Genomic DNA, 22,106 nt, shown 5'->3' with positions numbered 1-22,106 from the left:
CCTGCTAAAAGAAGCAGGGGTGCCCCCTGCCCTGTTGGTAGTCGGGGCTGCGTGACATCGCTGCCCTTGCTGATGAGTATCTTGGTACCAAGAGACCCTAAAAACTCAAAGAACTGCTAAGAACGTGCTGGGCACAGCATGGGTGCAGAAATGTGACTCTTCCCGAGCAGACTATCTTGATGACAGGTTTTAAAGCTAAAAGGTTTATCTGTGCCATTGAGGGAGAGGCTCAAAGTGTCATTGGATGTCCCTCCCACCCAAATATAATTTAAATCCACAGATTTACTCTGGATGTTGTGTCTCCTCCCTGCTTTTGCCACCCAGGCATGGGATGATAAAGCACCACGGAATCATAAAATAGTTTAGGATGGAAAAGATCTTTAAGACCATCCAGTCCAACTGTTAACCCAGCGCTGCCAAACCCACCACTAACCATGTCCCTGAGCATCTCATCCCCATGCCTCTTAAATCCCTCCAGGGATGGTGACTCCCCGCTCCCTGGGCAGCCCGTTCCAACACCTGACAGCCCTTTCCGGGAAGGAGTTTTTTCCACTACCTGATCTAAACCTGCCCTGGCACAACCTGAGGCCGTTTCCTCTTGTCCCATCACCTGTCACATGGGAGAAGAGACCAACACCCACCTCTCTGCATCCTCCTTTCAGGGAGTTGTAGGGAGCGATAAGGTCTCCCTGAGCCTCCTCTTCTCCAGGCTGAACACCCCCAGCTCCCTCAGCTGCTCCTCACAGCACTTGTGCTCCAGACCCTTCCCCAGCTCCGGTCCCTTCTCTGGACACGCTCCAGCCCCTCAGTGTCTGTCTTGCCGTGAGGGACCCAAAACTGAACCCAGGATTCAAGGCGTGGCCTCACCAGTGACCAGTACAGCGGAACAATCTCTGCCCTGGTCCTGCTGGCCACACTGTCCCTGATGCTGGCCAGGATGCTGCTGGCCTTCTTGGCCACCTGGGCACATGCCGGCTCATACTGTCCTTTTTCCTGGGCAGCTTCCCAGCCCCTCAGCCCCAGGCCTGGAGCGTTGCAGGGGGTTGTTGTGGCCCAAATGCAGGACCCGGCACTTGACCTTGTTGAACCTCACAGAGTGGCCCATCGATCCAGCCTGTCCTCACTGCAGAGCTGCCCATCCCACAGAAGGCTGAGGGCTGGGGAAGGCGGTTACCAAGTGGGAAAGGCAGAAGCCAGGGCAGGGGAGGTATGGGGCAGCTGCAAGTGTGGGAGGTCTGCCCTAGGACATCTCTGCAGGAAAGGGAAAAGCAAGAGCTTCCAGTCACCTAAAACGAAGACCCCTGTCTGGGTATACTACAAAAGCAGGATGCTGAAAGCTGTTTGAGATCAACAGAAGACATGGTCATGCTGGCTAATGGTTCTGGATGCCTCGCTTCTCATTTTTGCCATCCTAAATAGGGGGAAATTATACCTCGCAGTACCTGGAGCTCCAGACCCGTGCCCTGCCTTGAAGTATCAAATAGAGGCAGAGCACAAGATGTGGGAGCTCCATATCTACTGATTTCATCAGAGACCTGATAGCTGTGTCAGGTCGCTAGAAGCACACTCTCAGGGGAAAAGTTTAGAATGCAACTGCACTGGGAGCTAGTCCCCATATTCAAGGGGCAGAGATTTGTAACTCTCCCTACTACTCTACAGATGATGGACTTGTTGTTTTAATGATGCTTTTAACAAATTCAAGAGGTGAACAACTAATATTCATCAGAAAACCCAAGAAAGTACCTGATGAGGCACAGGAACAAGGAAAGTGGAGGAAGTTCTGAAGACTTCGAAAGGGACATCCTAGCCATAAATCTTATTCAAAGGGTGGGCTGACTACTAGGACACAAGGGCACACCAGGCTTGCGTTTTTGTCTTCTGTCGTCCCACTTTTCTGTAATTAGCTGGGAGATGAAGTATCGGATGAAATTACCATCTGCCACTGTCCTCCCAGATGGCTGAGAAATATCATCTCACTGACTCGTGGACAACTCAGCTCTATACAGCTGGAGGGTCCTATTTATTTTTTTCCCATAGTGTGGGGCATTACAAACTCCTTAGGGACATCTATGTGACCTGGGACAACAGTGATGCCCATGGTTGGCTCCTACCATTTTTCTGCAATATAATATACTTGAAGGCATTGTTGGAGGGTTATTATATTGTGGTTTGTTTGGAATAGGACTCAGGTTTCTTATGTCATGTTAGGAAATGTTCTTGTGGAGCATGCAACTGCATGGAATGGATATTTTCCAGGTCTCTTGGCTACAGACACCTACTTTGTACTTGCATGCTATCAAGGAAGTGGGCCAGTGCATCTTGTCCAATGTTGCCATCGTAACAAAAACTGAAGCCCCATGAAGATACAGCCTGAGCTCCTGACATCCCAGCCATACACTGTGTCAGGAGGGGAAAAAGTGCTCAGCTGAAACACACCAGAGTGGAACATCTCCAGCACCAGCCACCCTGGTGCAGCCCACCACCCACACACCTGAGTACCTGGGGGAGCCCAGGGTAAACATGTTTTTTTTAAAGTTCCATTTTTTCAGGAGACCATTCCAAGCGACTGCAAGATTGGCACAGCCATTTACAATGGGCATGAGGCTGACAGCTGATGCCCGGTGTTTTGACATGTCTGGGCACTGGGGTCTTCACGGAGTATAGATGCATTGCAAGGGACTGGAGAGAAAACTGGAGATAACCATGGGGAAACTTAGTGCAGATAGAGCTCGATTTCTGTATCTACTTTGCTATTTGAGCTGGACTGTGAAAAGTTAATTTCAAGCTCTAATAAATCAACTATAAAGAAGGCTTTTGGCTATCTTAATAAGGCTCAGTATTTCACACTGGTTGATATAATGTATAATTTAAGCATTGCCTAAGAGTGCCAGCTCCGGTTACGATGCCAAACATCAGTGAAAAAGCTTGCTTTTCACATCAGCATGACTTTCAAAACGGAGCAAGCTGAAATCTGCTATGGCATTGATCAAAGGCAGAATTTTCTTTGCCAAACTCAGTGAATTCCAATTTCTGTTTGCCTAAAATTAGAGTGAAAACAGTTAGCATGTTACCTATAGAGAATTCTCCCACAGAAAAGATGACATTTCAAACCAGCACTTGGTATTACAGCCCTCCCCCTGAGGATGCATGGCACTGATTAATTTTCAAATAATTGGGTTTGGCTCAATACACAAGTTCCCATTTTTATGCTAAGTGCTATACTTATGCCCTGATATAGACTCATGGGTTGCATAGTTCACCCTTCAGTACAGAAACCGAGGTGCAGCTAGAAGTATTGCAGAGCTAGATCACAACATAAGGGTTCAAAAATCTTCCAGCCTTTTAGTGAGATCAGAAAGAACACGCTTTTATTGTCTCCAGGTCGTAACTCAGGATATCTGTTTTTTCCTTGAGCTCCCCACAACCACCACAAGCAAAAAGAAAGTCCAGGCAACCAAGAAAGCCTTCAGATCAAGGATCCAAACGTGGTGGAATACTACCAACGTGCATAAGGATAGAAACCTGATTATGTGTGAGGCAGGGATACTGGCGAGTCACTTCGCTGCCTCCTTGTCCCTTCAGACAGTAGGTTAATATGTGCATTTTATAATTACGAACAGCCGGCTGGGTGACTGATGGAGGCTGGTAAAAAAATGAGATAATCTACTTGCTGAACTCCTAATATTCAGGAAACAATAACTTCTGTATTTGCTTTATTTGTTCCCTTTTGTTTCCTGCTGTAACTTTCACTATTAAGAATTCACCACAACACGGAAAATACAGCCAAAAACCAATGCTGCTCTCAGTAAATAGTGCAGAACATTGCAACAATCAGAAAATAACGGGTGTCACATATTATGCAGTTTTTGCTATGTCGCTTAGGTTCACCACATGTTTGGTATTTTCTATTTACCTTTTGTTTATTAAACTTAAATCCCTGATCATTATTGTATGTCCCTGAAACACGCCCCATATGTAGTGCATACATAAAGTCACTGGAGTGAACTTTCTTGGGGAAAACACACGACTTACATATTGGATCTCACAGCACCAGAGCCAGCTTGCCTAGTTGGTGCATAGAAAAACACCAGCAGAAAGCCCTAGATAGGCTCATCCCTGAAGGACGTGAACCTAAAGAGGACACAAGCCAGGAAGTGGAAGCATGGGCCCTGCAGGGATGGCTGGTTCGAGACCTTATTAGCCAGCATGGAGCATTTCAGGGTGATTCTGAACAAGCAAGGCCAAACCTCTACCCTGCATTAGTTGTTTTAGAGATTTTTAATGACTCTAGAATAACCTTAAGTCTTCTTATCTCCATTCTTCAAAAGTGGTTTTTATCATAATTTTTCAGTTAAAAAAAAAATAATAATAGTACAAGTCTCCCCTCAAGCAGTCTGGACTATTTTGAAAGCGTATGTTCTGCTTTAGCTTACTCTAATCTCCTATTCTGATTATATCCAATAATTAGTCTGAAACACCATGAAAACCCTGAAAGAAAGTTCACATCAACAAAAATTTACCCCAGCCAATAACCTGAAAATCGTTGGTTTTAAATGCTACCTTTTGCTCTTAGCTATGAATTTATTAAAGCACAAGACAAAACCCGACAGTAGCCTGCTAGTGCAAGGACCTCTGCTGCTACCTGCAAATGGAGATTTGTTGGTGACTGTTACCCTGCACCCATAGCAATGACACTAGAAACCACCCAATTAGTAATATTGCGTCTTTTTCAATTTCTAGGTCTACGATTTTTTTTATTTACAACAAGAAGTAAACTTGTGTATATAATTACAATAGACAGGATAAATGTCATTGATTTCCCAGATATATGTGCATGCCTTTGTTTAAAGAAGGATAATATTTAATTTGAATTCAGGATTAAAAAGACAGTATTGACTCAAAAAGGATCATACTGCATGAAATGTCTCTCCAATTCCTGTATCTTAAGCAATTCCAAGGAAATGAAGGAAGTTAAATCTTCACACTCCAGTCGATGAGGCACAAATTTATTTCTTACAGAGTAACAGAGTAATTATTTCTAATAGATTTGATGGTAATTTGATTTCCTCTTTGTCAAGGTTTGATTTTTTTAAAAACTTTATAATGTATACTATAGAAGAAATGGAAGTTGGTAGGGATTAACAGATTTTAGGGAGTACAAACCTGCAATTCCTTAGGTTTTCATTAAACGTTATTTCTTTTCTCATTAAATGAAATCCTTCTTTGCTTATATTAGAAAAACCTTCCCTGAGAGGACAATATAGCTAGGATTTCTGAGAGGGGATTTCTGTGGTGACAGTCCATTAGTGTCTGCTGCAGCAATTTTAATTGCAGAAAGGAAAGATACGGCCTTCTGAGAGATGCTGAGCCTTCTGTTCATTTTAATACAGTAGTTGTAGAACTAAGCACTTTTTAGGATTTTGACAAAATGGAGCTTGCCTCAAGCATTCCCCTGGATGTAAGCTCAGTTTGCTGAAATACCCGTGATGCTACAGATATTCTGAGTTCACCTGGAAAAGGAGCAGTAAATATGCAGGGTACATACCTGCACAGCTGGGAGCAATTGGCTATTTCTACCACCCTGCAGGAGGCAGCAGTGGTATTTAAAATTAATAATTTATTAATAAATGAAATTATTTAAAATAATTAGACATCAAAAGCCTGAAGACTTAGGCCTTAGTCTGAATCACCTACCAGCACAGAACCTCCTGTGCTATAAAAAGGTATTATGATTAACCGACTCCTTTTGTTCCCTTTCAGAGTCTGCAGAATGAGAGTTCGCTGTGTCTGCATGGCTAAGGGGTTGCCCTCACTGACACTCTACGAGTACGAACACCATCACAGCAGTAACATGGGCTCCAGCCACATTTCGTTTGCTGTCACTGCTCAGCTCCTGGGGCTGCTGCTTTAGCAGGAGGCCTCTGGTAGCCTGGATTGGCCATCGCTGCTTGCCAAGAAGGTGACAGAGCACATCTCTGAAGAGGAATACATCACCAGGAGGGTTAACTGAACTGTCTTTTCCACCTTTCTGAGAAATGTCTTCATCAGAGGTTCCTATTTTCAGCTGATGGAGCCAGGCGAGGCTGAATGATAAACAATCTGGCACTGTAGCCAGTGATTATTCAGAACAGTGATTTATGTACGTAGTCCTGCTTCCAGACTTTCCATCTCTTCCTTATGTCAGGGAATGAGGATAGACTCCTGCCTACATGGCCAGCAGAGGCCTGGCAAAGGACATTTGGAGTAACACCACCACAGGTTTGACCTGGGGGCTGAACATCTTCCATCCTGGGGACTATCGTCTTCCACCAACTGCTTGACTCTGCGCAAGTGTTAGGATAACTGAGGGCTAGTGCAAAGCTTCTTCCTCTGCTCCTCTCTCCCTTAGTTATAATGACTTTGTTAACTGTTCTCTCTGTAATATCCCCTCTCTTTAAGAATTTAGACTGCAGAACAGTAAGTGACACCATTACATAGGTAGTGTTAAACTGTTCTCTAAACTTCTGTCGCACAGATCTAAGAGTCATGCCTAAAGAAAAGAGATGTCCATTTGCTTTCTTCAAATCATCACACTTCTTCAGCTCATAGGCTTCAGAGTTCAGAAGATAGGAAAAATAATCCTCAGAAACAGCATCCTTTAAGGCCAAAAAGGTCATTGAAGAGAATGTGCATGGCATACACAAATAAAGGCTATCAAGGGTAGAACTAAATTAAGACATACTCTTATTTTCTGAGTTGCTTTGAGAAATGCTAAAAAATTGAACACATCTGACCATCTGTTAGCTGAAGACAATTAACGTATTTTAGGTGCCTGATCATGTCCTTTCTCTTCCAGCACTAGATGCTAGATGGAGCTAAGAAAGTCAAATTAGCAGCTTGACAGACACTGAGAGTTAACTGAGCTAGAATGTAACTAAAATCTGTTTAAACTCTGTTTTAACTCAAACCAGAAATCTGATGGACTTATTTATACTCCAACACCTGTATCCCAAGTCAAACAGGCAGTGGTATGTTTATTTTAGGCCTGAGAAGCCAAAGTCCTAAATCACAAAGGCGACTGTGCTTTACAATTCATCAGCTGAGTGTTTGCAATCAATAAAGCACAGTACAGAAACCAAACACATACAGACTTGTCCACAGGAAAACTCAGGAAGGTTATGTGCCAGAGTGAATACTGGGAATTAATGACCATGCAGAGTGTACTGAATGGACTGCTTTCTCTTCTCTGACAAGCTCTTCGCCTCATGGCCAGAAAGAAGATTTCAGAAGACTTAAGAGGTTAAGGGGATATGATGGAAAATAAAGATGTTGATATTGGAATGCACAGCACTTAATACATTTTTTTAACAGTCTGAAGACTGCAAGCCCAAAGCAGACACTGAATTGATTTACATTTTATTAGATTCTGGTTTCCTGCATTTAAAAGAAGAGATGTTTGGATTCAATTATTCCTTTAAAGTATGCACACACCCACTCAATAGATTCCACATTTGCATTCACAGAAAGAGAATTACTTATCCACTTTTATGAAAAAAATACTGCTTAAAATGGATAAGCAATAGAAAGATGAGCAGAAAAAGCACAGATGCTGACATTCAAAAATGGGCTAGGAGCAGTCCTGCAAGCCCAGACCACGCCACAGAGGTATGTGCAATTACACTTTGGGGACCCCTTCTCTGAGCTATGCAGCAAGGGGAGGGGACCCTGTCATCTGCTCTTCCATCTCCGCTCTCCTATGCCACCATGTGTCCATGTGGAAACCTGGCAAGACCATGGCCATGCTGCCCTCTCACTACTTTGTAGTGAGCCATCATGAAGGGTAGGAAGAATCATCCCTACCATCTAGGTTTCAGGGCCCATAATTTGACCTTTCATAGAAACATGCAGTGAGATTTCCATTATTTAAGATTTTATTCAGGGATCTCAACTTTTCCTTGTATTCATGGAGAGCCATGGCTTATGCTTAAGCCTACATAGTTTGATTGAAACAATCAAATTCCACTCTTCTGTGGAGATTTTTTCTTCCTTTCTCACCTTCAGAAGAGAAAACTCTGGGCAAGCCAGCATTATTAAGTGTTTTCTTTGATGCAAGAGGGAATTTTTACACCTTTTTTTTTTGATGAAAAATGCAGATCCTCTTAATTAGTCTGAATAACTTCAGTAGGTTGACCATGAGTGCTTTATGTCCAGTTGGACTATTTTGTTACAATGTGACTAAACCAGAGCAGGGACACCAGCTTCCGACTATTATGCATTATTTCTATGATAAGCATTTGTGATGCTTATTTAAGTGGAATAAGAAGTATTCATGCATGTATGTGCACAGCAGCTTGTAAGACTTCATGCATGAAGAAACACTGCTGTCGAAAGGGCTGCAGCACAAGGTGCCTGTTTATTGAAGTGTTGCAAATGGGTAAGTTTGAAATAGAACAAAAAGCAAGGGAGAGGAAGGTCAATAGCCAAGTTACCCAGTAGGAAGGCTAAAGCTGAATTTAACATATCTGGTGAATTAGTGGTGCTTCCAAACTGTGTGAAATCCAATTAGCCCCTGGAAGAAAGGTTAGTTTGTTATCCCCATTCCCTATACATATGGAGGGGACTATGAAACAGATATTCAGGCTGCTGATGCTTTTAAACTAGCAGAAAGGCTTGCTCTTGCATTCATGAGGGTATTAGGCTGAGGATAAATGTGCTGTGCAGTTTGGGGGCATAAAGAGCACAGCCATCAACACCAATATATAAAAGATTACCCCTTCTCCAGTCAGAAAACTCTAACACCAGAAATTCTAGGGGAAAGATTAATACTATAAAAAATAGTCAGGAAACACTAGGAAAGATTCCCAGCATAAACTGCCCCCAAATAGGTTAGCACTTAAGAATTTGGAGAACTGTCAAACCATTCTTCCTGACCCCCCTTCATCACTCTTGAGAGGAAACAATGGTTCTGGACCAAAAAAAAAAAAAGCATCAGAGATTTTGGAAGTAGTATGACCGTATGGCCAAGGTCAAGCAACACTACTTGAAACCGAAGACTTGAAAGTAGGAGCACAGGGAGCCTATCAACCTACTCAAGGTCAGGATGAAGAACCAATGGGCTGGCATTTCCAGTTAATGGGATGTCCAGCAACAAGCTCCTAAAACCTATAGCTGTTGCTGATCCTGTTGTGCATATCTTCATAAAAGAGAGGTTCTTGTTCAGCTTTGCGCGAGTTTTCCTTTAACTGCAACAATGCTGATGGAGAGGCTTGGTAAATAGCTCCTCACCCTGGTTAACTCATAAAAAACCAAAATGCCCTGTACGAGGATGGAATAATTCGGTGTGTGCCTGCAAGCACCATCTTCAGGGAGCGCAGAAAGAACATAACCATTAGCTGGCCAAGAGGCCCTGAAGGGTGAAAAGCTACACCAAGCATTTACTGCTTGTGTGGAATCTCTAAGGGGCTGGAGGAGACCAATAGCCACACCATGACTGTGTCTCACACCTGGTCCCAGCTCCCCCCAAGGAGCCCTTATCTCTGTACCCCACGCCGCAGCACCCACCTGGTGCCTGAGAAGATCAGAGCCAGCGTCCCCACGGCCACCCCTCTGCCTGCTGACTTTCAGCTGGGGAAGATGGTGGGGAAGGGAGGAAGTGAAACGAGCTGTGAGAACTGCTCCCATCCCCACATACAGAGTGTGTCCTCTGCTTAACAGACTCAGACAACATCTCTGCCTTCCTTACCCACTAGAAGGGTGCCCTCGGAGAGGCTTTCCCTCTTCCGTATCTTAGAAGTTTTCCTGGCTCCTGCACCTTCTTTTCTCTTATCGGTCAGCATTATGTAAAAATACTTTCTCCAGTTAACTATTTCATGGTCAGATGCATCAAGAGCTTAATTCTCAGCCTGAACATTTCAAAGGACAGTACACTGGCCAGCTACCAAAGAGCTCCATGTGTACTTTCACCCCCCTGGGTACTGTTATGGACTTGAGATGTGAGATCTCAGTGAGATGAACCCTCCTGGGAGACAAAACTGAGTTATTCACGCATTTCCACTTTTCAGGGATAAGTCCCCTGTCTTGCAACCCACCCATTCTGTCGAGCTACACGTAGCCAGGGAAGCAGAGGGCAGCATGCCTGCACAATGCTTTCAGGCACAGAAAGTTCTGGCAAAACGAAGAGGATCACACAGTTGTACGAAATAGCGGGATTTGTTCCTGGAGCCTCTTCGTGATGTGGTGTAAAGAGACATGAGAGGAAATTCTGTCTTCTATAATTACCAGAGGGACAAAGGAAATTATGTTAAATACAAACAGATTTGGTTTCCATGTAACAAGTGGATGTGTGCTACTCACTGAGGCAGTGAAATGTAGTTATTTGACACTGTCGTGAGCCCTGCTGACATCAGTAACTTCCTTCCAAAATAAGTGCTAGGGAAAAATCAGCGTCAGACTTGCCATTATTATTAGTGCATCAGGAGAGCTCGAGGACACTTCAGTTTAAGTCAGGCATTGACTTTGAAGGCAGCACGTTCTGAACTGGCTGTGTCTCCTCTAGCACCACAGCACACTAACACACTTCACTACAGATAACCTTGTCTTCCTTGGCGTTTCTGGTAGACAGCATATGTTAATTAGGATTATGGCAATGTATTATCACATTTTTTCCTGGGGAAGATGCACTCTAACTCAGTTGTAATTGAAAAGCTTTTCTGACCAGGCAAGACGATTCTGTCAATTCAGCTAACGCACATATTTGTACCAGCCTGCGCTGGTTTTATTCAGGGTTTAGGTCTCCAGCTACACAGCCTTTCAAACACCTCTACTATTTTCATCATATCTAAAGACACTTCTATTAATTCATTCTTGGATGCACCACTGAGCTCTTATTCTGCACAGGTCCCTCTGTTTTGTTCAACATCTGCAAAATCCGAAACACTTTCTCATCAAAACAGGTATCAAAAAGCTAACATTTTCACTTCATGCTACCGTTAATGGAAAGAAGACACAAGTATGAAGTACTCAACCTTTGAGTCATCCTCCTGAAAAGCATCTCCAAACCTGACGATGAACAAACCCCCCTGTCCTCCAACAGTGTAACTTCACCTGCTGCCGATGGATCCAAGTCAGCCTAGTTCCTGGAGAAGATGAGATGATGCAGCTGGTTCTGTATCTAATTAACACTGGGCTTTGCATTTCACTCCACTCATAGCATCAAAGCTGTTGCTCAGTTCCTAAAATATTCTGTAAAGGCTCCTAAAGGCATTTTGACTAGTTCAATTTCAATGTTTGCAAGGATCTTTATTACACTGTTAATTCTGGAGATTAATGGGAATTAAAAATGGTGTCTTTTAAAAATTAAATTGTAACAGATGCTACATTACATCTAAAGGAAAGTAACAATTGCCATCAAGCTGTTCTTTCAGGGAGGTAAGATTTCTTCTTTAATTATAATTCTGAACAGGTTCTTTGTGTTTTGGGAGATTTCCTGAATCTACAGCAAATGCATATGCCCTCCCTATCAGAACGATTTTGTTTTCACCCTAATTTCTGCTAATCTTTGAATAAAGCTATTAATTTTTTTCTAATGAACAGGTCTTTTCGATTCAGCTGACAACTAACAGAGTAATGGAAAATTCAGCATTATGTCCTGACCTAAACCATATTAGGGTAGAAAATGTTAAGCAGGCTGTGAGAAAAAAAATACTTTGCAGAGAACATTCAGTGAGGCTCCTGAAATGAATGTCCCAAAGCTTCTCGCATGAAAATGCCCTTTTTATTATATTTTTTCCCCTTTTTTATTTCCTTTTTCCCCCTCCCCTTTTTTAAAAATTTGAAATACATCCCATCCCTTCCGTATCTACAGAGCCAATGACAAGTTCTAGCTTAGCATGCAGTAATGTTAATGGAATAATTGATGCAGGAATACTGAAATGGATGATGTGCAAAACGGCAGGCTGCATAATTGTCTGGAGTGAGTTCAAGCATTTCTGCAGTGAAAAGTAGTCCTCTTTTATAATCCTATCACGTCTCCTTGCTGCTGTGTAACAAGCAAATTTCATTTGGAGATTATCCCAAGATGCAGTTGATTTACTAGGGGGATTCCGAAAGGCAGAAGGTTAAAACCTTCTTGCCCCAACTAAATAGCACCTGGGAGAGGAATTAAAGGGTCCACACTAATTTTGGGAGGATCATTCAAATTACATCGTTATAATAAATGTATAGCACATCAGGATGAATCTTTGCCATTGAGCAGTGGCAGAAGGTTACCTGATTTAAAAAAAAAAAAAAAATCCTTTTTAATATTTTACCTTTCTTTTTTGAAATATAAAGTGTTATGTGGTAGAAGAATGGGGAACAGAAAGAAGAAGAGTTTTAAGAATTATGACGCAATTAATTTCTGCTTCTGTGAAACATGCAAGAACTATTATATATGGCTGGCATTTCTCATAAAATGAGCTGTAGACTAGTGAAGCAATTAGAATCTAATTGCTATGACATTCCCTCAGGATACACATGATAAAAGAAACAGGAGATGGTCAGAGACTTACAAGCAGAACTTACCTGTTTCTTTCTCAATCTCTAAGAAATAGCAAATTCCAGTTGTACATGAGCAGAGGTGACTACATGAGCTCACAGAGCAGCCAGCTGCAGATGGCTGTACACATTTACATTCCCGTTGTGCACTGTCTCCGGGATAATTGGGTACTGCTTTTCATATTTGAACCACAGAAATAACACATCTGGATGTTTTCCTCCTTTCTCCATTGTTGCATGAGTTCATCGGCTCTTCAGCTATCCTTCACTCTCCATCTCTTCCCCAGCCCTCACCCCGCTAGATTGACTTGGTCATTTCCATGGTAAGTGGATCCTTTCTGCTGGTGTGAAGAACAGGAGCCTGGCATCTGCCCATGCAGGGCTTCTCTCCGCTGCCGCTGACACTAACAGGAACTGGACTGACCTATTCATTCTCAGCTGCACGCTGGTGTGAGACAATAATGAGCACAGAGAACACCTTGCAGTGGCCTGCACCTTTCCAGGGGCAGATATCGTAGATTTGAGTCGGCTTCTGATCTCACTAATGCACTCAACAAACCTGTGTCAAAGCACCAGCTGAGTCCTCATTGTGACTGGTGAGATCAGGAACTTTGCAACTACAGTTAAAACAAAAGGATGCTAAATAACCCTTTGTTGGGTTCAGCAAAGCTGATACCTTAATATCAGTTAAAAGATGCAGGTGTGTTTTGTTGTCGTGGTGTGTTGGGTTTTTTTAATTTTGTTGTGGATGCCACGAAAAAAACAAGGCTTGCTCTGTGTTCATGGTAGAATTGTTGCTCATGCATGAAATCATACGGAGACACTGCATGAAGACCAAACATCCAGTTACAAAAAGAAATGTAAACAGGAGAGCCAAATCTGCACTGGCATACAAACCTCTTGGTACAAATCTACTGAAGTCAAAAGAATCATAAAAAGCCTCAATCTGACTTTACTCCCTGATTATGCTGACAGCACTTCTAAAACTTTGTATTTTTATTTTTTCCCCTCAAATGTTTTATAGCTTCCCTTTGCTCCCTTCCCCTTTCATCTCAGATCACTTTTGACAGGTAATCCAGCAATATCAGCCTCTCCTGTGGAGATCTTCTCTACACCCACAGTGGTATGCTTTCAATTTGCTCCAGCACTCTAACAGACATCTAGCGCAGACAGTGCGGGCTGAGCTGCTTGAAGAAATGCTGAACATCTGCAATTCCAGTCGGGTTCAATAACAACCACAAACACAGCATCTCCGAAGCACGGGATAGCAGGACTAAGTGGAGAGAGGTAATTGTAACAAGAACAGTGCTATATTTTCATTGCTATCTCTGAAGAAATACTGTTCAGTCCAGAATATATATTTCCAGAGGGAACGTAGTGCTAGAGTTCACTAAAATGTCATTGTACTAAAACAATGGCCCTTTCCCTCTCCCTTATTTTTTCCTTTGCACCAAGAAGCAGTGAAGCATCTGTGACCAAATAAGGCAAGACATGAACATCCTTTAGAAAAAAATTTAAAATCATATCCTGACAATTAGCATGCTGGTGCAGTCAATTCTTGGAACATCCCAACGACCACGATACTTGCGCACTACAACGATTTAACAAGCGTTTTGCTTTTGCTTTGCTGTCTTGAACTCAGACATGCCAAAGTAATTTTGAAAACTTGACACTGTTTTTCCTTTGTAGTCCAGGCTAAATATTTTCTTTCTTTCCTCAAGAGAATACATAATCCACACCAATGTATTGGTTTTGTTCCAAGGCAGCTTTCTTGACTAAAATAAAAACTTCGCTCTGGCTGCCTAGAAGAAAATTAGCCTTAGATAATGAATGGTGTGTTTTTTACCACAACTGCTTTTTACTCATACCTAGGCAAGTATTACATTCTCTTATCCAAGCTGACTTGCATGTAGAAAGTTTTACTGAGAAGTATGCTATCCATTTCCCCTAGATATCTGATCTGGTTCTCTAGATCCAGCCACTGTCCCTCTAGTACGGTGCATTAAGTCACGGTTTTTATTCGGTTAAGTTCTGGCCGTGGAAATCACTGCTTCGGCACACACAGCCTGTTTTGTACAAATGGGGGGACTCTGGCCAAGGGCAGGACCTGTGGTTGGCAGATGAATTTCCAGTCTTTTCCTGAGCAGATTTTTCTTCTCTGGGAAATCTGGGAAGTCTTATTTTATGGCCTGAGTCTTTGCTCCTGTAATGGTCTTTAAGGTGCTATGGTCACCTGTATTGAGTTAAAAACAAAATATGGATATTGTAAGCCTTTCCACTGTGCTCCAGTGGTTCGCTCTGATTCTGCCTTAAACGGACACGTCTGAAGAGACTGGAGGGGTGCTTATTCAGTCCTTCGCATCTCCTCTAGTACTGACGAGGGATGTCTCATCCACTGTAATGCCAGAATTTGGTCTTTGGGCTGGTTAGTACTACACCTAATGAGACACATGGGCATATTTGAGCCCTAGATATGCTATCAGTGCTTGATAACTGCTCTAATAACCATAGGTGCAGAATTTAAACAGTGTGATGTAGGTAAATTTAAATTAATAAGGCAATGAGATACAAAGAGCAGTAGTATTAGATGCTGTGGTGCCTGGGGAATAGTAGTAAGCCATGTGAAAAATAATTCAATACAGAATTACCTTGACTAGATTTAATTTAGCAAGTGCTGATGAGAACCTGGCCTTTTTTTAAGCAGGTAGCATCATACCAACACACCAGAAAAGGCATCCTATTTAAATTGTCTATGGATTCGTTGCATTGTCATGTCCCACTCACGGTTATAGCCACTAATAAGATGACTATTGCTCTCTTGTTTGTGCATGCAGACCAGTTTGCCATCTGGGGGTTAATGAATGATAGCAAGTGGAAGCATGAAAATAAAATTAGCAATGCCCAGAGCAACCTACTTTATCAAACTCACCAGTTTATAGGATTAGCAATGGATTCAGTGCAAATCTCTGCTATGGGTATTATGAGCAAGATTTATGCCAATTAGCAGTAACAGTGCAGATTATTTGGGAAGAGCACTGACAACAGTTAAAAGCTCTGTCTACTTTTAAACTATGTTGTTAGGACATCCATTTCAAGCATTCACGTCCACTTACAAGACTATTTTTACTCCTCTCACAAGTGCTATTTAAATTCTTACGTGCATTCATGGCATTGTTCCTGAGGCAGTAAAGAAGACTAAATCATTCCATTTCTAAGCTAAGACTTTGAGTAGCTACTCTCAACCTCTCTGGATTCAGGTCAGGTTGCTCTCAGCAGAATCCAACATGTATTAAATTCTTCACTCCTCTACAGCAGATGTGATTCTGATCACACTGAGCTCAGTGGGAGAATTCCTGATTGACTTCAACACGCGTTGGATCAGGCCCTAAATCCCCATAGCAATCAAGAGACCTGAAGGAAAGAATTACAGTAATCTGTTGGTAGATGCCATTGGCCAGTGGAAGACTTTGGCCTGTCTCCACCTGAACAACACTGCTGATATCTTCTGCAATGTGTAGTTCTCCTTGGGCATCAGGACAGCTAAGTCCATATGCTAATTTCATTGCTAATCTGATCAGAAAAGGACAACTTTATGGAAGGTAGACTTTTTCCACATATGCTGATGCCTACAAGACAGGGACAAGGCTTAAGCCAGTGACACTGTAGACTAAAACCCCCACTGGAAAATCAAGTTTGGTCCATTTTTGGTTTTGGGGGGGGACACCTTTTGCTCTGCTTCTCTACAACCAAGTTCTAATAAATTATTGAGCTTCCATTGTCTCTGCACAACGGCTTCTTTGGAGCCATGGGGGGTGCGTGAGCTGGTACCACTTTGCAGCACCTTCAGGGGCAAGGATGGCGAGTTCAGTCTAATTCCATGAATACATGCGTTACAGAGACACTAACAGACACCCTCGGCTTTTGCTCTAAAACAGCTGATAATCTCTTAGCCAGTTTATCCCGAAGAAAGGCTGGTTGATACAACTAGTTATTTACAACTGTGACAATTACATTGAAGCAATTTGTGGGCAGACATAATTATGTTCCTAATGAAGATTAACTTAAATTAAATGCTTTTAATTACAATTTACAGAGCCTTTGGCTATTGTGCAGACAGAATTCTGACATCTATGCCTCACCAGAAATGAGATTTAGACTTCGCTGTGTCAAAGCTGACTGTAATTATTTGCTGGATATTTGATGTCAGATGCTGCTGATGTTGCAAAAGGTTTCAGTGCTGTAAACCACAGTGTGGAAGGATTAGAGATTGAAGCTTTGTCAGTCACTTTCAAGAGCCATTTGCTCACACTCCTCTGATAACACTCCATCTGCCTTCACGATTGCAAGTAATTCCACCTGTCTGCTCCAACTTTCTCCAAAAGCAGAGATAATGTTGCTTTTTATTCCATCAGGAGCATGTGAAGGCTTGCATATCTGTACAGTTTGCCAAAGTCCCTCTTCTTGATGTTAAATCATGACAAAACTAAGCTTTTACAGGAGCCCAGCTTACATATTAGAACCAAATTTGAAAAATTAATTCCAAAGGATCCTTAGAGGCAGTATCTTCATTATTCAGAAAATCTTGGCATGTAAACTCCACCTACCAGCATTCAAAAGGAATGAGTGATCAAAGCCAGATTACAAATTCATTAGGGATAAATCTGTCTGGAAAACCTTCCCTGATGCTTTGCAGGAATATGATAGTAATATGATTAATAGTAGTTACAATAGATTATGGCCAGAACCATAAACAGCTACTAAGAAACATGACCACAGGAGCCTTGGAGTTTCATCCCCAAAGAGATCTTGTTTGCTGGAGATGTATTCAGAGCTGTGTCCTCTGAATCACTATGGCCACTGTGCTAGAGACTTTTGCAAGCCTTAAGATCACGCTGAAGAGCTGGTAATAAGAGACCTTAACACTGGAGTTGCACTGCACTCCCAGAATTGCAGCCCCTTACAGGACCCGATGTTACTGCCTCTCTTATGCCCTGTGCAACTCTAATGCCTTTGATAAAATTGAAGATGACATTAGTCAGGGAAGAGCTGAGCCCAGGGCTTCTCCTTTTGGAGTCTACCTCATTCTTTCTAAGGTGTCCCCTCAATGTGTTGGAATGGAAAGGAGTTACAGACAATATTTCATCTCCCCTCCCTTCTTTCTGTAAGTGACTGTCACAGAAAAGACTGTGCACACATGCAACTTCCTTCACTTCCAGGCTGGACAGCCCTGTGGCTTTAAGCCTGCATCAGCACTTTATCCCTTTCCAGGAGTTCCCTGCCTGCCCTCCTTTTGAAGGGGAAATCAAAATGCCCCTGTAAAGCACAGTCTCAACAGAGGAGTGTTTTGTGCAATAAGACACCGTGGAAGCTCTCCAACACCTGATCTGGGCTAACACGCAATGTGGCTTTTCCATAAACCAAAGTTAGAGCCTGCCAGATTTGTTTCAGTTGAGAGTCATGCTTATTCCACTTAGTTGTCATTCCAATATATATTTCATCATGTTAATGTATATTTTATTGCACCTTTTGTACCAATTCCTCTAGCATTTTGCTTTTGCAATGTTACCTAATAACCCAGGATTGCATATAGCCCTGTGTGTGCATGTTTGTGACTTGAGTGATTCCCTCCTGTTCCGAGGAGCGACTGATCTTTCCAGACTCCTCTTCTTGCTATGCACCACTTCCAGTGCTCTCTTCCTGGGTTTCTCAACCCACGTGTTCTTCATTATAACAAGAATGACTCCATACCACATCTTCCCAGCTCCACTCAAGCCATTCCTACAGACTTACACCATTCAGCTTTTCTAGATTCAACATCTATGGCCATTCTACCCCTATAAACCAGGTCTTGTAACTTTTATTACTTTCACTCATGGTCCTCCTGGTTGGAATAAGTTTTATTCATAGAAATGCAGATTATTATTTGGTAAAATATTAAGAAAAATGCATATTGGCCCAAAAGATAAACAAAAGCTCACCATCAACCTTTTCCTGAGCTGCTATTTCTGACATAAGAGACTGGCTCATGGGCTGGCCATTGCCAGATGCACACCATACCCTGAAAAATTAGGCAATGGAAACCATGAACATTTGTGAAGTACATTATTCCCAACATGTTATTTGACCTGCCAAAGAAGTCTCCTGGCTCTTGAGAGCTCTGCAAGAAGAAGATATAGCACAGACTGATGATGCAGCTGTCTCATTCCACAGTCCAAGCTAATCCTATAAAAAGCTATCTGAAAATACAGTACATGTCTGCAGAGCTGTACATGTGTATGTATGTTCATGTACACAAAGATAATTTCCCACCTTGAAAGAACATATGACAGAATATTTCACGGTATTACAGAGGAAATGATGAAATGGTTTCACCAGCAGATCTTCAAGGATGAGAGGTTAAAGCAGCTGTTTAAGTTGCTACGCTATCAAATTAGTTCCTATAAGGAAGTGCTTCACTGTCTACGTAAGCCACTAGCGGCTTTAATGACTCATGTTAGGGTTTAAAGCATTTGAAAAAAGCTCCATGAATATATCAACATCATTAAAACCAGTATACTTGCAGAGTTATGTTTTTTTAATCAGATTCCATCTATGTTTTTCGACTCAAATTTAACACACGAATTGTAGCCTGTTTCCCTCAGAGAAAACTAATATACAAATTTCGTATGTATTTATTTTTAGCAGTACAAAATGCATCTTCTTCCCAATGCACTTCAGGGAAGATTTACTCAAACTAATTAAAAATCCACACACGTATGCACGACATAGTGCTTCTATGTAAGGGAAAAGGTGACCATCTTTGTGGTCACCCAACCATGCCCAGGGAAACACAAGAGAGAACAGCACTACTGACATCTCTTCGGTGTTGAGTGATTCAGGCCTGACTGGGCTGCTAGGGGAGGCAATTCCCAAACGTGAGGGCCCTCAGTTTAAAATTACCACTGACACATTAGATCTAGGAAGCATTCAGGGCACCTGGCTTATCTAGCTGGTGCCTCAACACTTGAGGTAAAAGGAACTTATGCCCCAAACTATCTGCAATTTTGTAAATCCAAGTCAATACCCCCAATTTGCACTCCAAATGTAGCGGCAGGGAACAAAACCCAGAAAAAAAATGAAGAAAAAGAAAAAAAGTTGTACTAACAAGCGACAGCCTTGCACCTTTTTTCCCTCTTAATGTTCCCTAAGCAGAACACAAGACAACAAAGACCAAATTCACAGGTTAAAGGGATGGATTAGCATTCTGAGACCCAGTTCACCAGAAGCAGATGGCCACAGAAGTCCCTTGGGACTGTGTATCAGAGACGCTGAACCTCCTGGGCAAAGCAAGGAACAAAGCCCTTGCTGCTGTGACAAGCACACATGGATAACAGGTTGAGACCTCTTCCATGATCCTACTACAGACCAGGATCTTGTCTGGACATGCTTCAGCCAGTTTGCTCTCTGGCCAGCAAAGCGTGGATACTAAACTGACTGAATTTAGCTAAAATAAAGCATTGCACTCTCTCACTGAAGGCATCATAACTTAGCTTGTTTCCCACCATCCCCTGATACATCCTAACCTACACAGCAGACACAAGGTTCCAGAGATCTCTCGTGAGCGTGCAGGGATGAAGACAGTGGCAGCAGTATCCTCAAACCACCCCATGCGGGTGAGCAGGCAGTGCCTCGGTGAGTACCAACCTGGGGCACGTGGAGTGCAGACTTGACCAGGAGGGTCAGGATATTCCCTATGTATCCAGGTGCTCCAGGAAACAGGTAAGGCCATTTCTCTCATCAGCAAAAAAACTCAAAAGCATCTTCCAGTACTCTTCTATAATAAACAGTGAGCTTCAATGTTTGCAAAGGATGCTGAAAAAGCATTGCTGACTCCATTTTAGCTAATTCCCTTCTCCTTTCTCCTGCTTTTTCAAATCCTTATATTCCCTGTGACAGACTAATGATGTAGGAAAGAGGATCTCCTACCTAGCCACTCCTGGGGCTACTAATGACCCCAAGCCTTAGGTCACCAGCCTGTTTGGTGCCCTCTTCTTTCATGTTGTATTACTCTCCATGCACACCTCTCCCACAAGGAATTCTTTGTTCATTTTGGGGCTGTGAAAAAAAGCAAGTTATTTCAGCTGTTCACACCTACAGACCCGTTTCCACCTCACAGTTCTCCAGGGATAAGTGAAGATTAATTGAGCTCTCTCCGAAGTCCTTACTTTGATGAATGAAGTTTGCCTACATGCTTTGTCCAGGAAGGGCAATTTTGAATAGGCACAGAGTGCACATAGTGTAGCAGTTAAGCACAATGCAGTTGGGAGTTTAGCTTAATTGACAAGGAAAAATAGAAATAAACCTTCCAAGTACTGTGGGGAACAAGGCTACATCAGTGGGGGAAGTGAGAAACGGTGGGAAAGGATCACTCAACTGGGGGAAGGGGCAAAGGGGAACACTCAAGTCACCTCTTCGCTGTTGTACCTGCTGGGCGACCTCCACAAGCCAAGCAGAGTGAGGGTGTAAAACAAAGGCAGATCAGCGAGGGAAGGGCACTTGGCCACTTTGAAGATCAGTGTGTGCATTTCCTAAAATGAGGACAGTAACATGCATCTTTTGTAATGTAGCTGAGCTGCACTGGCAACATGCCTTCTGAGGATGCAGCTTTACCTCCCGCTTTCAACACCAAAATCGTTTTGATGCTGTTCTCCAAATGTACTTGATTGCCCTGGATTTTGGTCTCACTGACCCTTGAATAACTTAACCGACCATGAGGTGCCTAAAGTATTCTTAGGCTTGACTAATTGCTTGTTTTGGAAGGTGCTCATTTTCCCCCCAAATTAAAAGGTATGCTTAGCCAAAGTAATCCTATTTTGTTGAGGCGTAAATCCATTTATGCAAATTACCACCCAGCTTTTGAGGGCTGGAAAACTTAAGTGTTCTGTATTGGACTGAATTGCAAGTACTTCACCACTCCATCAATGTTTCCTGAACTTCCCAGTCTAAATTCCAGCAGCAGAGAGTCTGATTTTCTCTGTCAGTGTCCTTACATTAAAATTTCCAATCTTTTATGCCGCCTGCTGGGACAATCTGAAAAAGGAACCCAGAATAACCACAGCAATTACAACAATTGTGAACTTTGAACTTAAATTCATCCGTTTGGCACCTGTGATTACTGAATTTGAGCCCAATTTGACATGGCCCTTATTTTGGTGCAGATTTGCCGTAACACTTTTGCCACACACCAGTGCAAATACAAATACTCTCTCTGCTCTGCTGCCTTCCAGATGCACTAAACTTCCCTCCTGCAGCCTACAAGAAAATGACTTCGCTCCTTTTCTACTGCTTTCTTTTTATTGCATTACATCAAGCAAATAAACAAGACTAATTTGCATTAAGTTAGTATATCCCTTACAACTGCCCCATACCCTTTCTTCTGGGAAAATTTAAAAAAAAAAAGCATCCAAACCTCATGTACTGGTAACTTGTATGTTTAAATATCCATATCCTTTCTTATTCTAGGGGAGAAAGAGAGGGATAGATAGCAAGAGGAGTTATTTTAACATCTCCCCATGAGGCACATCTTGGTTGTCTTATACAAATGAATTACATTG

The 22,106-nt window shown here is 42.5% G+C and overlaps 1 protein-coding gene across 1 annotated transcript in view; it reads right to left on the bottom strand.

Annotated features, from left to right (window-relative positions):
* LOC104513689 (neuronal migration protein doublecortin-like) overlaps positions 1-22,106 on the bottom strand; it is a 59,096-nt gene that overhangs the window by 15,153 nt on the left and 21,837 nt on the right. The gene's annotated exons all lie outside the window — the stretch shown is intronic.

The sequence above is a fragment of the Eurypyga helias genome, unplaced genomic scaffold (assembly GCF_000690775.1).
Source record: "Eurypyga helias isolate BGI_N326 unplaced genomic scaffold, ASM69077v1 scaffold20088, whole genome shotgun sequence".
Classification (NCBI taxonomy): Eukaryota; Metazoa; Chordata; class Aves; order Eurypygiformes; family Eurypygidae; genus Eurypyga; species Eurypyga helias.
The sequence above is the reverse complement of the archived record's forward strand: the minus strand, read 5'-3'. Positions and strand labels throughout refer to the sequence as shown.